This window comes from Rousettus aegyptiacus, unplaced genomic scaffold (genome assembly GCF_014176215.1).
Source record: "Rousettus aegyptiacus isolate mRouAeg1 unplaced genomic scaffold, mRouAeg1.p scaffold_m13_p_12, whole genome shotgun sequence".
NCBI classification, from domain to species: Eukaryota; Metazoa; Chordata; class Mammalia; order Chiroptera; family Pteropodidae; genus Rousettus; species Rousettus aegyptiacus.
In genome coordinates this window covers 79114113-79128335 of record NW_023416287.1, presented here as the reverse complement: position 1 = coordinate 79128335, position 14223 = coordinate 79114113, and the positions used below count along the sequence as shown (strand labels likewise).

The 14223-nt window shown below is 33.9% G+C and overlaps 1 protein-coding gene across 3 annotated transcripts in view; it reads right to left on the bottom strand.

The window, feature by feature from the left end:
* Nucleotides 1–14223, bottom strand: part of DCC (DCC netrin 1 receptor) — a 1187310-nt gene that overhangs the window by 445219 nt on the left and 727868 nt on the right. The gene's annotated exons all lie outside the window — the stretch shown is intronic.

Below are 14223 nucleotides of genomic sequence, written 5' to 3'. Positions count from 1 at the left end.
CCTAGTTCAGTGTTATATCTCCAGACAGGCTTCTTTAAAAATATAAAAAATTAATAGACAATTTTAGAGCTATATTAGTTTAGTAATAGCTATCCTGGGAAATGACAAATGTATACATGTGAGATATTCTAAAACACAGCAGGAATCACTGCTGATAGAGATTGAAATATGATAAGCAGTCAAAGTTTCTGAAAAGTTTCACAAAACTTTCTCAAACGTTTCTTATGAGAAAAACTGAAACTCAATTATTCTCTTCAGGTTGCCATTCCCAGTACAAAGTATGGATCTGTTGTACTGGACTCTTGAATGGTGATCACTGGCTAGAGTGGAACAATTTTTGGGACTGAGCTAAATGTCTAACAAGGAAGCTCATTTTATTTTCCAATAGATCTATTGAGAGAAATCTGCTTTTCACCATGAACTCAAATCTGCCTCCATGCCACTTGCATACACTAGGAATTCTAAAGCAATACAAACTGAGTCTGATTCTACTTCCCACATAAGTACACCCACTGTTTCTGAGTTCAGTTGGGTTCGGTTGCTTCTTACTGGCTGTCTTCCCTGTGCCAAGCACTAGCCCAGATAAAGAGGATGTAAAGATCAGGAAGACAAAGCTCTCCTAAGAATCTCAGTCTAGGGCAGTTCTGGCAAGCAGAACTTCCTATGATGATGGAAAAATTCTGTATCTGCTCTGTTCAATCTGGTAGCCATTAGCTACATGTGGACGTTGAACATGTGAAACGTGACAGGGCAACTGAAAAATTAAATGTTTAGTTTAATTTAAATTTAAATTGTCACATGTTGCTAATGGCTACTGTATTAGACAGTGTGGGTTTGGCGAAACAGACAGGCCCATATATTAATAAACATAATAATAAATATATAGTTCCCAGCAGAGAAGGGGTGAGTTAGAGTAACCCTGAAGAGGTGATGCTTGAGCTGGGGCTTGGTGTTAAAATTAGCCAGTGATGAAGGGGAGAAAGAGTTCCAGAAATAATGTCATAAAGACACGCTGACACAAATGAACCAACTGAGAACAAAGAATTCAAATATCAATTTGGGCTTAAAATCTGGTTGTGAGATACTAAGTATAAATTCCATTTTCCTCATGACCTTTACAAAATTATTTTCCAAGGCATATGATGTACACAGTTTGTTTTGACCCACAGGAAAAAAAAAATATGAGACTGTTTATTTCCTTATTTGAATACTATACTTCAAAATGTGCTTCTGAAATTCAAATTGACGTTCGTGGCAGAACAATAGCTCAATTTAAGTTTACATTCAATTAAAAGAATTCTATAAATTCTTAGCCTAACTGCTAATAAGTTAAGCCTCCACTATCCACAATCAGAAAAGTAAGTTTCTAAACCAAGATGTAGTATGTGAGGTGCCTAGTACAATTCATCTAAATAGTAATAAGCATATTTTAGCTCTTTAAGATTTTTCTTTCAAATATTGAGTAAGTCTTCTTTGTACAAACTGTTCTGTCCAGCTCTGCTTTATAGTCACATATCTGGAAGTAAGAAAAGCTGTCTATGGCAGTGTTTAAGGACCAAATTCTAACTAGGATGGGAACGTGTCAGAGTTCTGCTGAAAGCTGTCAGCAATGGCTCCCAGGTGAACGTAACCGTGACTAAGGTTCCTGCCCTGTCTCCTCAAGGTGCACAGATTTGCTCGGTACTTTTCTCATTGGCTCAATGAAAGCATAGTGTACTTGTTTTAGTTCACCATGACAAATGTTTCCTTAACGTTTTTGTTTTTGTTTGGCTTTTTCTTTGCTTGTTTGTTTTTCAACCTGGCACTATCCTAGGCACTGGACATAGAAAAGTATAAAGATGAGACTTAGATCATTTTCTGAAGGGCCCCCAACACTGGTATAAATGGACAAATTGATAGCCTGGTTAATAGTTGATGCTGTACATCTTCGTCAAAATTAGGTGACTACCAAAATCTTCACAGCTTGGAAAAATATGAGCTAAAATAGATTTCAGGAAGGTGAGAAAAAAGAGACAGAGAAATAAATGTGTATGTGTGTTTCTGACTTCAGAGAAAGTCAAAACAAACAAACAAACAAAAGGTGACTGTGTTTGAGAAGACAGTAAATAAATCAAGTGGAAAGTATGGCAGGTGGTGGTGGTGTGGGACTTACATTTTTAAAACATGAAATTATCAGGAAGATTTTATTTTACTTCCTATATATCTGACTCTGACAATATTGAATCAATTTCTATATGGCTCACTTAGCAACATTAGTGCATTAGTAACTGCAACATAAAATGACATGAAAGTATCAAGAAAAATAACAGAAGATTTGATTTAAAAATTTCAGGTATTTGAATTAAACTATCAGTCAGGAACACCACTTGCAAACAATTTCTCAAAAATATTTTACGAGCATGAAGTTAAGCAGTATTTATAAGTCTATCAAACAAAAAACAGTCACCAAGAATATTGTCATCCTATTTCAAAACCACAGTTTCCCTAAAACAAAATGGAAAACCCCAAAACATTCATGTAGCTTTTCCTCAGACATATAATTGGAGGTAATATTCTTAGAGCCATCCTTTTAAACTAAAACGTGACCAGAATATTATTAGGGAAAACAATCCAATTGTTATATAGAATAAATGTTTTAAAGTACAGATTTAAAATGCCAAGGTTTGAATGGTGTTGCATGGTACATAACACTTTGTGATATGCTGTTATGCACGTGGCTATGCTGTAGTAAGCATGCTCCCCTAACAATACCGTCTCCCTATCTCCCTGCCCCAACCAGCTTCCATGTGACATTGGGACAAATATGAAAATAGTTTGGGGCAGTGTCAAAAATAATCAAAGGTGGATATAGTTAAAGTAGGATGCACAGCCTACACAGTAAGAGCTACTGCCAGAGGGAAGCGAGTCCACTGTGAACTGAGTTCAACTTCGCTGACAACAAAAACAGAGTTTTTAAAGGCTGGGATGTGCAAAGAGGAGAGCACTGAAGGGCAAAAGGGGGATTTGGTCCATGTGGCTAAGCCATTTGAGTTTGTTAACTGGCACTTATCAAAGTTAAGTTCCGCTCTCCCACAGAGACTAGGAGGCAGGGTGCCTATCTTTGAGTGTTGACTGGAACAAACAATAAATTCTTTTGGCGGCTAGGAGCCTTCCCAATTAGGAACTTAAAGGAGCTGAAGTCACCATCCTAGGGTTTCAGCCTTGAGCTGGTAGAAACTATGCTAGTGTCTGTTTAAATATTACAGTGCAGGAATTTGGATGAAGTTGATATGTGCTGAGTGTTCTTCTGCAGTTCACAGTGGAAGAAATATGGAAGCATGGGAGGTATAACATAGCCTAAGTAGTGGATGGAGATCCTCCAGAAGCTGATCTGTCTCCAGAGAGAAGGGATTCAGGAGTCTTGGACAAAGAACCTGGGCTCTGCCCACCTTTCTCTAGGTAGTGAGGAGAGGAAATGGGGGTGGGGGTGGAGGCACAATAACTGAAGATATGTTAATTGAACGACATAAACACTGTATTAGCGCTTTGCAAAAAATATTTTCTCAGTAATCAAGCAAAGTAGGTAATATTTTCAACAATTTAAGGAAGAGGAAGTAGAAATTCATCAGAGTTAAATTACCTCTCAAGATTAAGATGTTAGTAGATTGAGTTGGGATAAAGGTCAGGTCCAAGTTTACTGCCTCTTCTTGATTACTCTAAACCTCCTGTCTTGACCTTTGGTTAAGAAAGCTTGACTATGTGCCACAAAAGACCAAGGAATTCTCTACCTCGTATTCACTAAAAGTAGTTCTGGGTCGAAGTTAGATGCTGAGCAACCAACAGCTGACAGCAGAGCTGTTTGTTTTCTTAAATAATATTTTCAAACATAGCTTATTAAATTCATATTAATTTAGTTGTTACTTAAAAGCTGTCTTACCTAGAGGAGTTCAGTTTTGGTCTCCTTAAAATATAACTGAGAGCCATGTCTGGTAGAGAAATAAGTATTTGCTATGAGAATATTTATTATTATTAGCTGTTGGTGTGACTATTAGTGAATAAATAACAAGTGTGGGTCAAACAAAAAAAAATCTCAAAACATCTTTCGACTATGCTCTCATAGAAGAAACCTAATTGCCTATGAATGTTAAAAAATAATTAAAACTGCATGTAGCAATCGGATTCATTTGATTCTTTGAAATTAACATTCAATCCACTGAAGCTTTTTAAAACAAATGGCTACCAGATGTATTTTTGTTGTTCAATTATAGATTAGTCAAAGGTTTTTACACAGAAATTTAATTAGAGCAATCTTTCCAACTAAATTTATTTTCAATTCTGTAAAGGAAAAGCTAGCTCTACCATCAATTTTATATTAATTATCACTAAAATCATGCTTACATAATATACACATTTAAGTTTGAGTATCATGAATCCATGTTTCACTAGAAAGCAAATCATAAAATATGATCAAAGTATATTCAGATATTTTAATTTTCTTATTGTATGATTTTTTTAAAAAATTTTTCTCTGTTTAAAAAAATTTTAAAAGGACATTCTATTCTCAGAGGAAGCAAGTAATTGAAATTTTTTAATAAAATGCACTTTCCCCTCCAATTCCCTCTCATTCCTAAATTGGTAAAAATTTTGAGAAAGCCTTGCCAAGAATCTATTCTTTTATTCATTTTCTCTAAAGCACGGTTAAAAATTAAAAAAAAAAAAAAAGAAGAAGAAGAATATTCTGTTAACAAATCCAAGTAGTGAGAAGAGAGAGCGATAAAACTCAAAGGTCTAGATGGTTGCATTTTATGGAAAATCTGATGCGTGATTTTAATTTTAGCATTTTGTAAGAGATTTAAGCAGTATGGTTTGTGTTATACATACTGGTACGCTTACCTAGGTCAAAATTTCTTTTTTATTAACATAATTGTGCTAAAGAGTTTTGTCAGTGTGGGCAACTTTGAACTTGGCCATCTGTTTGATAATACATTTTTCATGTTGTAATGCCCAATCATTCAAAAATAAATGAGCTTATATCTTTAAAAACTTGACCTTATTAATACTCACTTATCCTGTCAAACCTGACACAGAGTGGAAGATATGTCCTTCTGATAGTGTGGCAAAATCACAGGAAATTATCAGAACCTATAAAAATGGGAGCTATCTGTTATTTATTTCTGCAAGTTAGAGATTTTAATTCTGTCATTGAAACAACAGAAATATATACCACAAAAATGGCACTGAATGCCCTCAATGCATATGATTTCCCAGGTACCCCATGAAGTCACAAGCCATCCTTTCATCTTTGTCTAAATTTGAACTTGTAACATGTTGGATCACAGCTTTCTCTGTCCCAAATTCCTTTGGCAATTCAATCAGTTATGTCAAGACTCATTACTACATGAGGCAATGTGACAACTTCAGTCTCCCATTTAATTTGATAGTAATAGAAATTATATTAACATTAGAGGTAGTCATTATTGTTGTGAAAGAGAACACTCTATTTTATACATTTAGAATATTCTAGAATTATAGTATGATCCTCTTATACTTCCTTCCACTGCTAAGCATATTCTTGTATATTTGCCAAATGTTCTTGTGCACAGCAATCAGAATCCACTTAAAAACTCTACACAAAATGAAATCGGCAAAGAACTTTTCATATCCTTCAAGCCTCATAGGAACGCTTCAAAGTTTTATGGGTCACAACAGATGTCATAAAATAATTGTATTTTTCTGTCAGGGTTATTTTCTAATTTCGGCTTTATTTAACTTTCTTCTGTGGAATCTGGAACAATCATTTGGGCAAAAAGACTATGATTCCTAGGTTCAATCCTCTAATAAGATATTGCCCAATGCTGAGAATGGTAATGAACTCATTCCTCAGGAGATACCCTAAATTAAGTCATCAGAGGGAAGGTTCAAGAGAGTCACGTACCCTGAGTTGCACTGATTGATGATGAGTTCACGCAACTGTCTAAAATAGTAACTTTTTGTCTCTTGAGAAATCAGTAACTTAGGGAAGTAATATTGGCATCTTTTTTTAAAAAAAAAAAAAAAAGCTAAAATCAATCTCAGTCTACAGAGGCAGAGGCACTAGAACAAGAAATTAAACACAGAAATGCAGAGTAAGAAGTGTCTTACTCTGTACTTATGTAAACATCCTACCATATGGATAAGTCCTAACTACCTGCCCTAAAAAGAGTCATCCAGACCCTGTTAGAGCACTTCTAGAGATGAGGCAATACATTCTATTTCTTGATGAGTTGCTTGGAAATTCTCATTTAACACCAACAGCAATCTGCCTTCAGCTTCAACACATTGCATTTAATTCTGTTTATAAAATAACAAATATTTTGGCAGGAGCCTCCTGTGTATTTGGTCCTATACTAAGTACTGTGGTGGTATTCAACACCAAATGAAATATTTGTTGTCTTTCTACCATGAGGTGAGACCCAAAGGAAGCATGGAGGGAAGAGATTCGTCAAGAGGCAGCGAAGTATCAGGATTCCACCACTAATCCAGGAAGGTGCAAAGAGCTTAACATGTCTTTCTAAAATTCATACTGTTGAAATCCTACTCCCCAACATGGTGGTGTTAGCAGGTGGAGCCTTTGGTGGGTGATTACATCATAAGAGTGGAGCTACCATGAATAGAATGCGTGACCTTACTGAAGAGGTCCCAGAGAGCTCCCTCACTCCCTCCACCATGTGAGGACACACAGCAAGCAAGCCTTCAGCAGACATCGGGTTTGCTGCCACCTTAATCTTGGACTTTCCAGCCTCCAGAACTCTGAGAATAAATTTCTGTTGTTTATAAGCCACCCAGTTTGTGGTATTTTTGTTACAACAGTCTGAACAGACTAAGATAGGTGAATACTTAGGCAGGTTACTTGGTTGCTCAGAACCCACAGTCAGTAACAAGAACATCTCATTAGGTTGTTTTAAGGATTAAATTTCCATACAATTTTTTTTTAGTAAATTATGAGATCTGCCCAAGTGCAAATGGTGATTTTCATAGACTGCAGATTTCTATGGTAAAGCATTACCTATGAAAGAAACGGTGACATATTTCATCCCTTTGTATTGAGCACTTGTTACAGTTTCTAGCCCTGTTTGGTAAAGTTTTACTAAATTAATCCAAATGAACACTGCTACTCTGGTATGTCACATATCGTGATACTACTGAATAGCATAGGTAGTTTAGAAATAGGGATGTTTTACTTTTAAAGACTAAATAATAAATTCACTTTTCATATGGTAAGTTTACATACTAAGCATACTGCAGTCCTAATCTAGAGGGTAAATGAGAGGACATGGCTGGACGTTAAGTTTTGGAAACTTTTACATAAAAAAAGATGAGTGAAATTATGTAAGGAAAGAAACAGCAGGCAATCCTTTAGAGGGGAAAGAGCAGAAGCTCAATTTAAAGCTGGGTCAATACTAGACATTACAACTGGCGGAAGAAACACATAAAAAGCCAGAACAAATACAACATTCTTCAACTGAATCTGTTATTTACTCTCCTAAAATGTCCTTCAATCAATCAATAAGTACTTGATAACATCTACTCTTTGTCCAACATAACATAACTAGAATGTACAAGAGAAAAAGTAAATAAGAGCTATGTTTTTATAAAGTTTTTAGTCTCCTGAATAGATAAGTTAAACAACAACCAAAAACACAAACAAACAAACAAACAAAAAACAAATAAAGAACATAGGAGACATGATTGGCCAGAATGCATGATCATATGTTTAAATTCTGCTGTTATATGCCGCAGACTCTAGAATTGCAACAGAAGTAACAGAACAGTGTGGGACTATGAAGTTGAGAAAGCTTCATGGACGAAATGAGTCTACGACTGAACCATATAAAGATAAACTTTGACACACACATTTTACCTTCATAAATATAAATCACTGAATCCTGTCTCCTCCATTTACAACCTGTATAATCTTAGCAATTTACTTAACTTGTCTGGGCATCAATGCCTTCATTACAAAACTAGGAAAAAATAATAATACCTATAGAAGAGCTGTTAGAACTAAGTGAATTACTATGTGACTCATGGTTAGAAAAGTCATGGCACATTAAAACGTGTAATGATGTTAGTTATGCTTATTATTATTCTATTGGCTTGAAATAATTATTTTGCTATGAATCAGGAATACTGTTGCCTGTTTCATATTTATCCCATGTGAATTTCTATAGGAACACTTACTTATACAGGGTTTAAAATAAATAAGCTACTCTTCCAATCGTGGCCTTTATAATATCAATACATACATAGGAGGATAAGACAGATATTGGACTTTGCATATAGGAGGGAGAACAAAACTGTATTTTATTATCAACGCAACCTCTTTGGTTATTTTTGCAGTTGAGGACACATGGCAGCTTTTTGGATTCTGAGTATACTGCCTTGTTCTTTTCATTTCATTTTGCACATAAAGGAATGAGGCAGCACTGAGAAAAAAGATCAGTATACTAGAAATTGGGATCTCTGGGTTCTCTTCTGGTTTCTACCACTAACTTGCTCTGAGACCTTGGACAAATAAGTTAACTCCTCAGATTTAATGTTTTTTTTTTTTAACTGTAAAATGAGGCACCATATATTTTTTTATCCTTTTTACACAGACGACTTGTGGATCCAATGATGATTTAATATTCCAAAGTGATAAGAATTGGCCAAAGTCTAGACGGTATTTTTGTTTAATTTTTATTTTTCAATTAGAGTGGATATTCAATATTATTTTATATTAGTTTCAGGTATACAGTATAATGGTTAGACATTTATATAATCTATGAAGTGTTCCTCCAGACTAGTCTAGTGGCAGTAGCAGTATCTTTATACATCTCAGGTGCTATGGGATCATAGAGAGGTGACTGGAGACCTGTCAACACCTGTAGAATGAGTGGTCACATGGGCACTGGGGCTGTGACTACAGCCTCATCTCTGGTTCCTATATGCCTTTGATAGTCGGAAATTGTTTTCTAACACTCCGATCAGAGTAGCAGCCATAATAGTTATTCTGTACTCTAAGTTAGTAATTTACAGAGAATCAAACCATATCATGGTAAGTTTTATCATTCCTGTTTTTAAAAAGAAACTCAATTTCAAGGGGTAGGAGAAGAGATATTGTGTTAATGTGTGATGTGTTCCCAAAGTTTATGTCCTATTTGCATCTGTTCTTTCTCAAGAATAGAGAATGACGCAAGATGCAATGTCTTCACTATGTTCAGTGACTAGCTTTTCCAAAATAACATCAGAGAAACAATCCTGTTGCATATATAGTTCTAATAAATAAAATTATGTTCAACATTCTGAAGATTAAAATAACACATTTCAATGAAAGGTATAATTATTTTGAGAGAAAAAATATATGAATTAAATTCTTCTCCATTTATCTTCACCCACTACAATTAAAGAAAAATATCTCTAAAGATGTAGGACCACATTATTTTAAGAGGTTTTAAACAGAAGAGATATTCTATTATGTTGTTTCATAAAAAATGCCATGTTCTAGATAGCCAAAGTACTATCTTAGTAGATGTTAAAGTAATTCCTGCTTGAATTTTTAAAAAATCATCATGTAAAACAAAACAAAATAAAACAAAACAAAATGGTTTCATCATTTACAAGTCAATTCCAGGAAGCAGTGAGTACATTGCTGTGAAAATACAGCATGACCCACACAAGTGTAATTTTCAAGAGAGACTGTTCTAAATACATGTAGAAATGCTACTGGAAATTTCTTCATACACAGTTCAGACCTTTCTTCTTTCTAATAGAAAGATCAAACTTTTACATGCACAATATGTAAACAGGAGTAACTTTTTTTTAAAACTTATAGAAACATAAACATTTGAGTATAAAATGCTTTATTTTCAATATTTAAATCATGTTTTTTTTTTAAAAAAATAATGGACTCCTAATTTATTATAGATTCTACAACTAGATGTATAATAAAGACTGAATGAAAACCAGTTAAAGTACATAATTGAGAAGTTTTTTATATTTTAAATATGTGTGAATTTTTCTCACAGAACATCTTTCTTTGATGCCTACAGAGGAGCAATCCTTTTATAAACAGAAAAAAACATCAATCATCTGAATGTTTCAGTACACATAGCCCTACAGTATGTGAATTTGATGCTTTATCTTTCTTTAATAATTGTATAAACTAAGAGAACAGACTAATTTATTTTTACAGTAACACCCAGAAATTTAAAGCATGCATAACATTATATAAACCTCCAGAGCTTCCCCATTTGATAAGCTAATTTTGGTCAAATTTTGTTTGAATTATACAGTGCTCAGATTCTAATTCTTTACATTTTATGCTCTGTAATGTTCAAGATGTTAAATTATTTTTGGAATAAGGTAGAACATAAATAAATAAAACCCCAAGCACAATATTCATCAAGTAACCAGTAAACACTAAAAAACAAATTACCTAAATTCCTCTACTGACTTACAAAGCTGTAAATATTGGCAGCTTTGCTGGTTAAATAGCTTGAGCTTTCTTGCTGGGCAATACTGATAAGAAGGAAAACCATGACTTTGTCAGGAAAAAAATGCACTAGATTAAGTAATAATTATATGAAATGTATTTGTTCATTTTGGAAGTATTTTTTATATTATAATAATAGAAACAGAATGTGGTAAATCAGGAAATTCAGAAGAGACAATGAGAAAAATGAAAAAGTCAATGAGGACTGCCCAGGGTTCAGAGGCCTATGAGCCCAGGAATGCAGTACGCTGTATACACAGACGAAGTCAACCAATTGTGGGTCCCAGTGCCAATTTCCTGAGGTATACACTCCATTCTGTTTTATATTAAATGTTATAAATAATGAGAACACCTACATGAAGATTAATCAATGACCAAGAAACACATTTTTTTCCATCCATCTTGGGGGATGTTTGACATAGAGTTTGGCAGCAATTGTGCAGTCAACAAATGATAAAGTTACAAGGTAATGGTCGGAGGTTGTAAAACAACTTGATTGTACTATGCCTTCAAGCTAAAAAAACATTTCTTGGAAATCTCACATTGTTTTGCCATTTTGCCTTACCTGTTCTACCTGATGGCCACTGTGCATGGACAGATGCGGTAGAACAGAGAACCATAGAGCTCATTGTCCTGGCGGAAACTTTGATTGTTTTTGCTGCTTCTTAACCAGAGCATCCGTATAGAAAGAAAGAAGAGTGGACAATCCTTGGGTTTTTTGAGTTTGTTTTTTTTTTTTTACTTGAAAATATTGGTTCTGGTAGGAAATATCAGAGTTAAGATGTTATTTTATCTCCTTCCAAAATCCTATTGCAATTAGACGGGACAAACCAAAACAAAATAAATCTATATTTTCCAGTTCTAAAAAAAAAAAAAAAAAAAGATTGGATTGAGGGGATGGCTAGGTCTCAATAGAGCAGCATTTTTGGATGGATATCTGGAAAAGGAGTGAACTCATATTAATGTTTCAAAGAAGCAGGTGAAACTAAGACTTAAAATATTTCAAGACAAAGCCTGTAAGGTGCTGGGAGCTATTCTTCATAGCAAAGGCCCAGAGATGTAGAGTAAATATAGAAAGTGGGGCAGGAAAATGAGGCAGATGGGTCCAAGGAAATCCTGTGCCATTCACCACCAACCACTGCTAAAAAAAAATTTAATGACTTGCAAAGGGGGAGCTGAGGCTTAAGCCATTCTTTTTTTGTGAACTTTCTAACATATTTTTCTGCTACCTCTCCTATCACTCTCCTTCCATCACTCAGGTCACTAACCCACTTGATCAGCCCTAATCTGGAGTGATAGACCAAAATTTACATGACAGAGACTTATATTACTCAACATGCATTCACATTTCTTTCATAAATTAATGATTACCAAACACATTTAGAAAATTAACAATACAATGCAAAGAAACCAAAATGAGCTAAGAGAACCGCCAACCCTAAGAGCCACTGGGATATTACAAGGCATAGAAAAGAAATTTACCATATATTTTCATCACCGATTTGAGAAACTATTGTATCTATAAAGCAGAACAAGGTGTTATGATAAAGAGAAATCTAAGAATAAAGAGTTCTTAAAGCTTAAAAAGCTGTAAGAAATTAGGAAATCTTATTTTTGCACTCAACAAAAAGGTAAATGAACAGAAACTAAGAAAAAGGATAACAGATATAGAGAATTGGCAAAGAATACTCACATCTAATAAGAGTTTTAAGAAGAGAAGAAATAGAAAATGTAAGGACTGGAAAAAAAAAGGAAAATAGGAAAAAAAATAATCTGACCTAAAACAAAAAAAGAGACAATACTCTTCAAAATAAAGTGGCTGTTATGTGGTTAAGTGCCCAGTAAGACCCACACGTACTCATAGCTATACGAAATGTCAAGTCTTCAAAGATTCAGAGAAGATTACAAAAGCTTACAAAAGGAAAAGCTGCCTATCGACAAAAGAATGAGAATCAAACTGGCATTATCATTTTTATCAGCAATGCTGAATATCGCAAGACAATAGAGCAGTGTCTTCAAAATTCTGTAGGAAAATAATTTTGAACATCAAAATCTACTTTCGGTCACACTATTAATTTAATAGCAAAAAGATGACACCTGAGATATACAAGGACTCAAAAGTTTTGGTTTCCAAATACCTTCTGAAACATTGCTTGTGGATGTCCAAAAGAGAGAAAGGCAAAAACCAAAAAGGGAACCCAAGTATGGAAGAGGCATACAGAGATTAAAACATCACAAGCAAAACCAAATAGTACCGGACTAAGAATAAAAGAAAAAATAAAGAAATCCTGAGATGACAGCTTTAGGTCAGAACTAACTAACACTCTCACTCTCTCTCTCTCTCTCTCTCATTCTCAATATACATATATATATATACATACATATATACATATATATATGTATGTATGTATATGTATATTTGATATATATATATATATATATATATATATATATCTCAAAACAGATTAGAACAGTAATTAGACAGCTCCAAGGAGGAAGGGAGAATATCTTTAAGAAAAATAATAATAGTACATAATTGAGAAATGAGTAATCTTAGTGATAAGGTGGAGACGTGTTATTATTTTTTAAAGACTATAAATGTCGTTTTAAAATTCCAGGAAAAGCAAAAAAGCAATTTATAGTCAAAATATAAGGCAAATTAGTACAAGTTTTGGTGGCTAAGAATCCATTTGATCTCCATACTTGAAAAACACATGCTTTAGGACAAAGAATTACATTTCCTTTCAATGGGTCCAATAAAGGACTTGGCTCTGCATTAAATAATCATAATATAGTAATATAATGTTTGCTGGTTTTCAATTTTACAATTAATCTTCAGTTATGATTTCAAAAGAGCATGCGAAAAATATAAGGATACATGTACAGTCTATAGAAGATACCATAAAGTTGATGAAGGTTTAAACAAATGTGTAAATATTTTTAATTACAGCAATTTTCTGAGAATCATTTCCATATTAACACAATACTTTGAAAAAAAACTCTCCTTATACCTTTTAAGTATATATTGTTTTTCTTTTATGACAATTGAATGTTTAACTGAACTTCCTATGAATGACTCAAACATATAATGAATATGGAAAAAAAATCTACAGAATATTTTTTCAAGGTGGCTGTCAAATATAGGTAAGTCTTCAAGTTTGAAAGCTGGGGTCCTCCTCACTCTTCAGAAAGACTTCCACTCTGAACTCAAGGCAAAAATTTGTCCACAGAGAAAATTTCTATTCCTACAAAACTTACAAACAATGATCAAATTATAGTATTTAACAGATGAATTACATGTCAATAATTCTGTTACATCCCACACTTTAAAATCATTTCCTATGTAGTTTATTGATGTTATTTATATTTACAGGTATTTGAAATGTTATATTTATAGACACTGCCATACACACTTGTACACACATATCCATGATTGTTTCAGTATTTGCATATTTACACCACACTATAACAATATTTCAATGTGAAGACTAGGAAACGGTAAACATTTTGACTGGAAAAACTGTCTTTGCATAGCAAGCCTAACTCGGCTCACTGCCATATGAAAAAATTAAGTGCAGGAAGCAGTGAAAAACGACCAGTCATTTCTTTTCTCCCAGCTGATACATATCTTATTTATTCTTCCTTGTAATGTGTGGATGCTGCAGCATGCCCTATTTTGTCTTCTGCCTCAATTAAAATGTAAATTTCTGCAGCCCATCTCTATAATTCCA